The sequence below is a fragment of the Strongylocentrotus purpuratus genome, unplaced genomic scaffold (genome assembly GCF_000002235.5).
Source record: "Strongylocentrotus purpuratus isolate Spur 01 unplaced genomic scaffold, Spur_5.0 spur5_scaffold_20, whole genome shotgun sequence".
In the NCBI taxonomy this organism is placed as follows: domain Eukaryota; kingdom Metazoa; phylum Echinodermata; class Echinoidea; order Camarodonta; family Strongylocentrotidae; genus Strongylocentrotus; species Strongylocentrotus purpuratus.
The window spans coordinates 31,042,674-31,055,041 of NW_022145606.1; positions in this window are offsets into that span (position 1 = coordinate 31,042,674).

Genomic DNA, 12,368 nt, shown 5'->3' on the forward strand with positions numbered 1-12,368 from the left:
TTTAAACCAAATACTCACTTTTATGATTTTGTGTATGACTGGGATAATTCTCCAATTACCATGGGATATTTTGTGATCCTGCAGTTTGTCTTCCACATTGTTGACGTTAAACAAAAGTATGATAACCATACCCGTCAACTGTGATACCGAAACAAATCCTGAGACTGATATATGGGTTATAACAACTAAAATTTGGTAATAAATGCCAAATGAAATATTTTGTTTAACTTATCTTTTCTTTGTTTTCAAAAATGTATATAAAATACGAACTTTACGTATCTTGCCCACACAATGGTTGGTTGGTCTTATATTTAATATACTAGTTAAAATGTGTGAGTTGTAATGTTAGCCTATAATGCAAGATCAGTATTGCAGATTTCTTGTTCGGAATTTATACAGATGAACACAAATACTTTTAAGTTCCAATATGAAGAAGGAAAAAAATGGTATTTCAGAGCAAATTTTCGTGAAAAAAAACCTTACCGATGCTATGTCTGGTCTTTGTTTGTTTTTATCTTCGTTTCTCGCAACATCTCCAGCCATAACAGACTATAGCATACCCTTCCTAATTAACCTTAACACATACCTGATATTAGATGCTGCTTGTAAGTGTCGGCTTGCATAGTGATGTAGATATATAGCAGGCTTGCGGGTGCACAATGTGAGAGAGGGGGATTGAGGAGTCCTGAAAAGGACTCTGACTCGGTATCTTTCTTTTTCAGGACTACACACCCCCAAGAAATATTACCGATCCCCTCTCTCTCACACATGGTACACCCGCAAGCCTACTGTATATCTGATATTAGTATACCTATTTCCATAGATAGAAAGCACTATTTCTTTGCTAGCGTTAACCCTAGTATTTGAGCTAGACGTCATACAATTACTGCATGAGGACAAGTGATTATGGTCGTTAGCTTTGTTGTTCTTGTTTGTTCTTTCGTTTTTTCTTTTGTTTATTTTGCTGTGATGACATCGTCCTTATTATTACAACGGAATAAGAAGATGGATATAATTGCTCATCTTTTCTTACAAAATATATTCGTTTTATGTATATGTTCTTAAATCACAAATACCTTCGGAGGGACTTGGTAACATTATTCAGATGAGAGGAAAGGGTGCTAAGGTAATGACTTTAATGCTAGATGTACAATTACAAATTATTTGAAAGATCGAGTGGAAACAGACCAGTATTAAAGATAACAATTGGGAAAAACTGATCTGATCGATTCCTTCATTCCACCAACTATATTATTTACATTTGATTAAATTGTAGGTTAAGCAATGAATTGGCTCTATATACCATTCCACACATTTAAGTGTTGAAAATTTTTTGAAAGGCTGTCTTAGTTGGGGAAGAAAATGTTTGGGAGTTTTGTCTGTTAGAGGGTGTCGCACCGTGACGCCTTCAAATAAACTATGAATATCTTTGTGGTTTGAATTTATGTCAGGATTTCTTTAATTCTAGAGGGTAAGTACAGTAAAAGTAACAAATATACAAACAAATTGTATTTGTTCATCAACATTCAACAATGTTACCGAGTCGCTTTAGGAAGTAATAATAATTTAATAATAAATAATTCAAATTCGGAGGGCAGATAAACCTTACCGAAACCAGTTTCCTTGTCGATGTGTGATTCAAATTGCCCGGAGGAAACGTTAGCACACCGACCTTCGCACACGTGAACCAGGAGAGTTTGGGACTGGAAAGTCCAGGCCAAGGACACGATTGAGCTCTGGTGGAGAGTAATGTTGCAAGTCAGCTCAGTTCGGTTGCCTGCTATTGCAGTGATATTGCGAGACTCTGTCCCAAATACCACTGGGTTATATAGAAAGAAAATGAAAATTAGAAAGTGGAGAAAAGAGACTTCGCGAATTAAACACCAATGTAGATGCATAGAATTATGCGTGCATCTTATACATTATTATTTACAAACATGCCACTGAGGTAATATCAGAGAAATTTGGAGCAGCTGTACTGCCGATGTCGATAGTTTCACATTAACGAGGGGAAGAGGGGAATGGGCAACATGATTTGGAACTTTGTAGTAAATGTTCAGAAAGTTATCTAACAAGGTAAAGGAAAAGTTACACACGTTACTGGAATAACACAACTTATAAAGTACTTACATGAGAATATGAAAACACAGGTCCATGGAACTCGACAACAGTGCGTCATCTTGAAGTCTTCTCTCTTCCCTTCTGATAGATGTTGATATAAACGGAGAATGCATCGGAGAAAGGGGCGTAGCGTGTGCGTTCGAAAGTAAAAGGGGCATCAGTGAAGAGACACATTTCGTATGCATTGACGAAAATAAAAATGAAATGAAAAATAAGTGCAGTAGGGGGCGAATAGTCCCTGTTTGCGTTCCCTTTCGAAACCCCTCTCTCTTTTCTTCATCGCAACTTCTTTCTTTTTTTTTGGGGGGGGGGGGAGGGGGAGACGCCACCTCTTTCCCGACAAACTGCTTGATGAGCTTTAAAAGTGATATCAATACAAATTGAGTTTCATTGCAGGTTTCACTTTCAAAGTCTATTCGTATTGTTTTCATTTTAGCGGGTGATTAATGATCTTTTTGGTTGGCAAGTAGTTTTAATTCTATTGTTTTTCCCGGCCATGTTTATGGGTGACGACAGTAAAGATGTATCGTTGAAATTGGGCCAAAGTTCGAGGTCAATAAGCCGGTAACCCGACACATGCTCCGCCGACGATTGCTCCGCCGACATTTACTCCGCAAAACGCGACAATTGCTCCGCGACATTTGCTCCGCGACATTTGCTCCGACGTCAAATGCTCCGCCGACAGTTGCTCCGCCGGCAGTTGCTCCGCCGACAGTTGCTCCGCCGACAATTGCTCCGCCGACAGATGCTCCGCCGACAATTGCTCCGCCGACAATTGCTCCGCCGACAATTGCTCCGCCGTCAATTGCTCCGCAAAACGCGACAATTGCTCCGCCGACATTTGCTCCGCCGACATTTGCTCCGCCTGAAGCGACACTTGCTCCGCCGACATTTGCTCCGCCGACAATTGCTCCGCCGACAATTGCTCCGCCTGAAGCGACAATTGCTCCGCCGACATTTGCTCCGCCTGAAGCGACAATTGCTCCGCCGACATTTGCTCCGCCGACAATTGCTCCGCCGACAATTGCTCCGCCTGAAGCGACAATTGCTCCGCCGACATTTGCTCCGCCGACATTTGCTCCACCGACATTTGCTCCGCCGACAATTGCTCCGCCGACAATTGCTCCGCCGACATTTGCTCCGCCTGAAGCGACAATTGCTCCGCCGACATTTGCTCCGCCCAAAAAATGTCCCATAAACTACAAATGCTACTAGTACTACGACAAATGCTTCGCCGACAATATTTTCTTTACACCTATTTTTTTCGTTTCTTTTTTTCTTCTTCATTTTCTGAATGCATTTCTTGAAATAATGTAGATGAAATGAAATGAATGAATGTTGATGAAGTGGGAGGAAAAAGGAGTTACCTAAAAGTCATTTCGAATATACTGAAATAACTTTCCATCTATCACTGTACGTCCCATATAATGTATACTAAACACTCATTACATGTCGTGGGAAGTTTTTTAAAAAAAGTAGAGCAGCAAGCCACATTCCCCAATACGCGCATACCTCCTAGTTAATTTCAAGTAGCTCATCAATATGTAATACCTGAAATTACCTCGATCAATGCATCTTACTAGGTAAAGCATTATACAATGTAATAGGTCATCATGGAAGTTTAGAAAATAAGTAAGGGGGATTTACCAAGTGTTGATCTTTTTAAGAGTTTTATAAAGAAACAAAAAGATATTGAATATTTCTCAGCGAAAAAAAGGAACAAGCTTGTTTCGCATTTTAAGAAATGGCGATTTGACTTATGATACTCATGTTGATTTAACTTTTATTCCTGTGCCCCCTCACTCCCCTTTATGCACTGAAGTTCAAACTATGATTTATATGTGTACAGTGTATTTTTTTTTACTATAATGTTTTTTTTTATAACTTTCTTGTCCTTTCATTATTGTTAGTTGTTCTTATACATATTTTTTTTTTTTTTTGTCTAATTATTACCAATGACTTGTTAATATGTAATTTTTATATGATTGAAAATTTAATAAACACACAAATATAAAAAAAAAGTTTAGAAAATAAGGGCACTTATATACGTAAGGAAGAGAACCCATTCAGACGGGAAAATGAGATGGCAGCCTTTCTGCTTATTCACATTTATACAAATCATTTTGTTGCAGTTTGATGTTAGTTAAAGCCAATTGCTCTTCTTCCGGTGGCTTCGTGAGTCCCTTAAATTATTTAGTGAAAACAAAGTACTCGAATGAAACGGAGTGTTTTGCACACTAACATATATATATTAAAGCTACATACACTTAACTAAAGGAAAGAAACCTTTAGAAAATGGACTGGATATTATTGAAAATATTATTCTAAACAAGAATGTACTACATGATTGTATTACTTTACGTTTCAATTTCACGAGAGAAATAGAACTCGAGAGGGGGAGCAGAGAAGAAGTGATGGAAATGAAAGAAGACTAATAGCATGAGAGGAAAGAAAAGAGCAAAGAAGACAAGAAAATGGTGTAAACAGGAAAAGGAGGAGCATGGGAGAGAGAGAAAGAGAGAGAGAGAGAGAGATAGCCTTGAGCTTTGGATCAGCTAATGAGTAATACATGAAACAGATTTTGAGCGGAGTAATTATCTTTCGCCGGAGAACTTGCGTAAGGAGCTATAATTTTATTTTTTATTTTTTTAAATCAAACATTATGGGGAATAGCAAAAAACGGTTGTCTTTTTTGCTCTTTTCTTTCCTCTCATGTTATTAGTCTTCTTTCATTGAGGTAATTTCAGGTCTTACATATTGATGAGCTGTTTGAAATTAACTAGGAGGTATGCGCGTATTGGGGAATGTGGCTTGCTGCTCTACTTTAAAAAAAAAAAAAACTTCCCATGACATGTAATGAGTGTTTAGTGTACATTATGTGGGACGTACAGTGATAGATGGAAAGTTATTTCAGTATATTCGAAATGACTTTTAGGCAACTGCTTTTTCCTCCCACATTATCAACATTCATTCATTTCATTTCATTTACATAATGTCATGAAATGCATTCAAAAAATGAAGAAAAAAAGAAACAAACAAAAACAACCCGTGAAAAAAAAAATATTGTCGGCGAAGCATTTGTCGTAGTACTAGTAGCATTTGTATTTAATGGGACACTTTTTGGGCGGAGCAAATGTCGTCGGAGCAAATGTCACCGGAGCAAGTGTCGCTTCATGCGGAGCAAATGTCGTCGGAGCAATTGTCGGCGGAGCAAATGTCACCGGAGCAATTGTCGCTTCAGGCGGAGCAATTGTCGGCGGAGCAATTGTCGACGGAGCAATTGTCGGCGGAGCAATTGTCGGCGGAGCAAATGTCGTCGGAGCAATTGTCGGCGGACGCATATGTCACCGGAGCAATTGTCGCTTCAGGCGGAGCAATTGTCGGCGGAGCAATTGACGGCGGAGCAAATGTCGGCGGAGCAAATGTCGGCGGAGCAAATGTCGGCGGAGCAAGTGTCGCTTCAGGCGGAGCAAATGTCGGCGGAGCAAATGTCGGCGGAGCAAATGTCGGCGGAGCAATTGTCGCGTTTTGCGGAGCAATTGACGGCGGAGCAATTGTCGGCGGAGCAATTGTCGGAGGAGCAATTGTCGGCGGAGCATCTGTCGGCGGAGCAATTGTCGGCGGAGCAACTGTCGGCGGAGCAACTGTCGGCGGAGCACCTGTCGGCGGAGCATTTGACGTCGGAGCAAATGTCGCGGAGCAAATGTCGCGGAGCAATTGTCGCGTTTTGCGGAGTAAATGTCGGCGGAGCAATCGTCGGCGGAGCATGTGTCATGGACCCAATAAGCCAAACCTATTTTATTATTTATTTAGTAGCAGTAACGGAAGTTGCAGATCACGTAGTAAAAGTGAAATTAGAATGGAAAAAAATATATCTTGAAGAAGAACAACAACAACTGCAACAGTAAACATAACATGACGAAGAAATATAAGAAGAAGATTACAACGAGCTGAATAAAAAAAAGAGTTTTTAAAAGAAGAAAAAAAAAGATGAAGAAAAAAGTTCGAGAACAAAAGTTAAAAGAGGAGGAGGAAGAAGAAGTAGAAATAGATGTAGTAGAAGTAGCACGAAGATTTTTTTTTAACAACCGATGTACTACGCAACGAACAAGATAACACTCGATATCTAACTCTTTGAAGTCGGGGGTTTCAAGTAGCCGTGCGCAGCTCGTTAAAACCCAGAGTAGAAATGAAAGTTTCAAACAAACTCCCTGCTTTAAGGCTATGCATCCTTCGAAAGACTCGTGAACGCATGTATAGTTTCCAGCGTGCCAAAATGACTATAGACACAGCCATCTAATGGACGTATACTTTTAACCATAGACAGGTCTATGTTTTAACTAAACAGAATGCAGGAAACTGTACATGTGTAGAACTTTGTCTAGATTTTTGCCCCGAATGACCTTCACTATACAACACAAATGAAGGCTCGTACGTGTGCGAGCAAACATGTAAAACGAACCTTACCTGCCGGACTTCGTACAGCTATACAACTATACGGCCATTGTTCTAGACGTACAACTTCCAGTGTTCTGATTGGTTAAAACTATACAACCGTTCCATAGCTGGATAGTTACAAAGTTGTCAGAATATTGGCAGCTATGGCCCGTATTAGTCGTATTTTCGTATAATTGTACAGGCTTACATTTTCCTATATTCTGATTGACTAAAATTATACGACCGTTCGATAGCTGTATAGTTGTATAAATGTACACATATTGGAAGGTACGCCTCGTTATAGACAATTAAGTATGCAGGTTAATTCTGGAGAACACATGGCCACTGTTGCCTTTATTTTATTCTTCAGTACAGCTGAAAGAAAAACATACGACAATATCTACCATGCACCATCGGTTTTTAGCATCAAAGTAGGGTCTAGTTATAATAAGTATAAGTTTCACTCATTTTTAAATTAACATCACTCACTATACATCTACCTATAAACTCTACGTGTAAAACCCCAGACAGACGAAACGAAACGAGAGCAAGGTATTTTTGTTCCCTTCGGAATTTACCTAGTGCTCATTAAACAGTTCAAGTGTGGGTCGCCCACTCAGAAATGTTATGCATGAACGATCTAGAACGGGACAACATTGAAAATGAAAATGAATTGTGCCACGAAACGTATCACCTTTACAGGATGTCCCCCAAATGGACTAGACTACTTACAAAATTACTGAGTAAACCTTTATCCAATTTTTCCTTTATTTTTAGCATATGTGTATAAAACAATCTTGATGACATACACTGGATATCTTTGTTTAGTTTATAGAAATGTATTATGCCGGAAATTTGGGCAAGCTCTGATGAATGGAAGAAGGAAGATATCCATAATTTTATACTTTGCGACGGGTGTGTATAATAATTTGGTTAACTTTGACATGGTATTACACGAACTCTTTAGATCGCTGTTTCATTGTCAACAGACAAATTTGTCAAAAACTGAACTACTTTGTGCTTTGCGTCACACAAGTTTCCATGTTATAATAACCCCTCTGAATTGGAAATTTTCGTATCATTATTGAGGTAAAACAATTATCAATCCTATGCTACTAGTGAATTATACCCTATTTTGTTATTGGAAGCATGCTCGTCTGGTGTTTTTTTTTAAATTCAGCCTTTCCCTTATATTTCGTAGTTCATGCGTACATGTGATTTTGTTGGGGGGCAGAATTTTGAAAGATATCGATTTCGCAATAGTAATGGCAATGAGCGGGGGAATACCCAGTCAGTGATAATTTGTATACATTTATTTGTTTGTGCAGGCAACGTTTCCTTTGTGACACAAAACATGAGTCAGTTTCTCTCACAGCATTCCAACGGCCGGGTTGTATTCTAAAACTAATATCCATCGAGTCTACCTGGGTTAAGGTAAGAATTAATTTCCAATAATACTGATTTTGCTTAATTAATAATCACATATAAGAATATTCTTGTTGATTTATATAGAAGAGGTCTGCCCAGGTAAATAGCTTGTATTTAAAAGACAAAAAATACGTGAGAAACTGACAACACGTGAAAGTTTGAACAAAACACAAATTGGCAACACAGTGACCGTATTATGCAAGGTCAGCTCTAGTTTGCTCAATTCATAAACTTTATTTGTCTTAATTATTCATGACGGAATAGATTTGTCACATACAGTGCTTTGTATATATAAACACAATATTTGCAATAATGATATTTAGGGTTCATGTATGAAATTGCCTTGTACTAAAAAGCTCGCAGCATACGTCACATTTGTGTCAATTTGTGTTTCAATGATGACAACTTCAACAAATCAAACTTTCCTACTTTCAATCAGATATTGCATACACTTTCACCGAATTTTTCCCATCAGCATTCTGTTTTTATCAACACCTAATAAATATTAGGGTGAACTTTCCATTAATGAGGCCTTAATTTACTGGTTAATCACATTTTGTACTAACAGATAATGTACAACAAATATAGAGTAAAGAAACAAAATACCTGAAATATGGCTCTTTTGGTACAAAAATCTGTTTATATTGGCTTCTTTTCTGGCTTCATTCATATTTACCACATAAAGAGTATTGCTTTCAATGCAATAAGAAATTTCATCAAAATGAATAAAGTATATTTACAATTCGTATTGTAAACAAATTGAGAGTTATCCAACACTAAATCACAGTCGAATTAATAAATTTACATATCTTTCGTGATTTAAAAACGTAAATACACAAATAAAAAGATAACACAGTTTTATTACAAATGACAATAAATATCTGCAGAGTTCGGAAGAAACTTCCATGTTATGGGTGTGTCTAGTCGCCATGTAAATCCTTTTGTCACCATTAGGATGACATAAAAATACAGTATATATATAATATGTTTAGATACTAAGTATACATTACACTGTTTTTTCCAAAAACAAACAATATCATACATATTCTACAATACAGTCAAACTGTTTTTATTTACCACGTGTAAGATCGGTATTAGCAATTAACTTTAATATGTACAACGGACCCAAATGTTGGAATTCACTTGAACCTATACTCTAGGTAATGCCTCTACACTGTATTCATTTAGATTTCAACTTCACAAAGATTCGTTTAAAACAATATCAAGTGAGTTAATGTTGAAAATAATATTTGTATATTGCTTTGAGTATTATTTTGAGATATGTATACAATATGATGTAGTTTAGAAATTCTGAAATGATTTTCATTGATGTAATAGTTCTTGTCATTCATTGCTATCCTTCTCTCTTAGTGTCATCTCAAATTTTGTTCTCCCTATCTGTCTATTGTTCCAACTATTATCTAAGCTAGATCCTTCTTCTTTTCTTTGTTTCATAAATGCACATCATCCTCATCTTGCCCCCTTCCTCGTTCTTTCCTTCTCTCTTTCTTTCGTCACCATTTCTTGTTTAATATTTGAAAGTAAGTTATTTAAGGGGACCTGTACTATTACAAGCTTCGCTTCTCTTATGGGTCTCCCACACTCTGTATTCAGCTTGCACAAGTATCATTCTGTATTCTCTCACTAACTATTTGTAATCTATTCTTATCTTATTAACACAAATCCAGATCTCTCGATTATATTTAGCTATTCACATCAAACGCTGGATACACGCCAGAAAGGTACTCATACAAAAGAAAGGGGAAAAATAACTATTGTGAAATGAACCGTTGCTAAGTCCACGTTTTGTCATGCACGAAGAAAAAGCAAACAGTAGAACCTTACAATTGTTTGCCTTCCCTTCGGCGCCATAATGATGACACATTTGTAAGGACCCAGTTCAAAGTACAAAACTGTTTTGGGGAAAGTACACCATTGAATTTCGCAATCACAAACCACAAAAGGATTTAATTTCTTGGCCTTTGTAGAGAAGAATTTAAGGCTTGGAGAAAAAAAACTGTTTTCAACAGCCACGACAAAATATGAAAAATCGGAGTGTATTTTTTCCATTTCAAAGTTGAATAATCTTTGATAGTCGATTATCTTTATTCACATATTTCTCATTGCCTTAATCATATTTCAGAATTTAACTCAGCATCGAAAATGTGGCAGCTTAATGGGTTTTTTCTATTTTACATCATCAGTATTCAGAGTTGTAAGTATAAGTGTTGTTATTTTCGCTTCGACTTAAAATACATCATACAGTGATGTTTCTATTTGAAGTACGTCTTATTTCGCTGCCACCGCATTTGGTAGAAAAACAATTAATGTGTACAAGACTCGCAAACAGTGAATTTGGACGTTTAACCCTCAAATTCAGCATACCCCAAGTCTCTCGGAGCGTTTTTGGTGAGAGAAGAACAGGAGGATAGGCTATCCTTCTCAGGAACAGTTATGGCTGTTGAGACCCAATAAAAACATACTAACCCGGGAATTGATAAGAACTATTTTCGGTGAAAAACCCAAATTGATCGGTTTGCTCAAAATATTAAAATTGTATCCCTGATCTCTACAAACAAAGTTGTTATTGACAAACTAAAAACTGGCATGAGACTAGCTTGACGGGATTCCGAGTATTGTAAATCATTCATAAAAGATGATTAATAGAATTGCTCATACCTGTGTCCCCATGAGATAAACATCGAACATTTTAAGTATTTTTGTTGACAGGGCTATTCCGTTAAATACCCTGGCAGGAAAACTCGTGAGAACCCATAAGAATCAACGATAACTCGTGAGAACCCACGATAATACATGATAACTCGTGAGAACCCACGACAATCGACGATAACTCGTGCTTATAAGTGCAGAGGGTGTTAAAAGCTGCTAACAATGTGGAGATATCTAACATTTTGCAAGTTACTCCATCAAGTTATTTCAACATAATTTTGTTCTACTTCAAATTAAAGGTATTCGAAACGTATTCGTATTGTTGTAATCACTTGTGGTAGCAGATTTCGTTGTATACTAGTATAATCATCACCATTAGCATTTGTATGACTAGTAGTCGTAGTAGTATTAGTAGAATTACTAGTATTAGTATTATTGTAGTAGCATTAATAGTATTAATATTAGTAGTATTATTGTAATAGCATTAATAGCAGTAGTATTGTAGTATCAATAATTTTACCATTAATATCATTATTCTAGTATTATCACTATTATTATCATTTGTCCATCTAGTATTTGTGTTAGTAGTTATATGATTAGGAGGAGGGGGTGCTGGGAGTAAAGTAGCAAACACATTAGCAATAGATTTATACCTCGGACCTTAACTCGAGACTACATGGTGTCGGCAAAGTTTCAATATTATCTTGGGCAATAGTTTTAACCATGCCCTTCAAAGCATTCATGTTACATGGCATTGCTTGGTACTTGTCTGTTCACTTTTGGTTTTAATTTAATCTTCTCCATAAAAAGCACACATGTCAAACGCTGCAAGCGACCTCTACGTTCAACCAGGCCAGAACGTCACGATTCCATGCCTGTTAAACATCACCAAGTCGAATATAGGGTCCCTCTATTGGCAGAAAATCAACAACTCAACCCAAGGTTTTGAGACGGTCTATTCCTTCATCAAGTTTGCACACGTCCCAGGATGGCGGAGCGCTCTACGGGGATACATTGTCAATTTTACAGATATGGTGTTATTAAATGTGACATTTTCCCACGATGGCGTTTACAATTGTAAGATCTTGACTCACAGTGCACCTCGAATATTTGACAGGAAAACGTATCTTCATGTAATACGTGAGTAGTTTTTTTGGAAGATTGGAAACATGATTGAAATTTAGTACCAAGATTGTCCTACATTTTCTCTCTCTTTCAATCTATATATCTATCTGTCCTCTCATCATTCTCTATCTTCTGAAACGGAAAGAGACTACTTAGGAATATTGAGCAAACGGATAGTATAATCATAATCCTTCAATACATATTAAACACACTGGCATTGGTATAACCTTGCGTTTTAACGGCTAGAACAATTGTAGGGCATTGTATTGCCAGTATCCATATTTACTATAAATGGATAACGTTGCATAAATACCATATTCCTTTCTTTTAGGAGAACCAGTTTAATTCAAAAGAAAAATGCAACCTACATTATGTTATTAATTGCCCCACTATTCATTCTTAGATTGCCCGTGTTCAGTTGATTAGAAGAAAAACAAGTATAAGTTTTTATGACACCGTTTTTCCGGGTCAAGTAGAATATTCCCCAAAATAAGAGGAAAACAAAAGGCCTGAGTTTATCAAAACACTGACCCTTTTTCACGATTATTGGACATTTTGGCTTGCCATACATACTCCCTTCTCTCTCT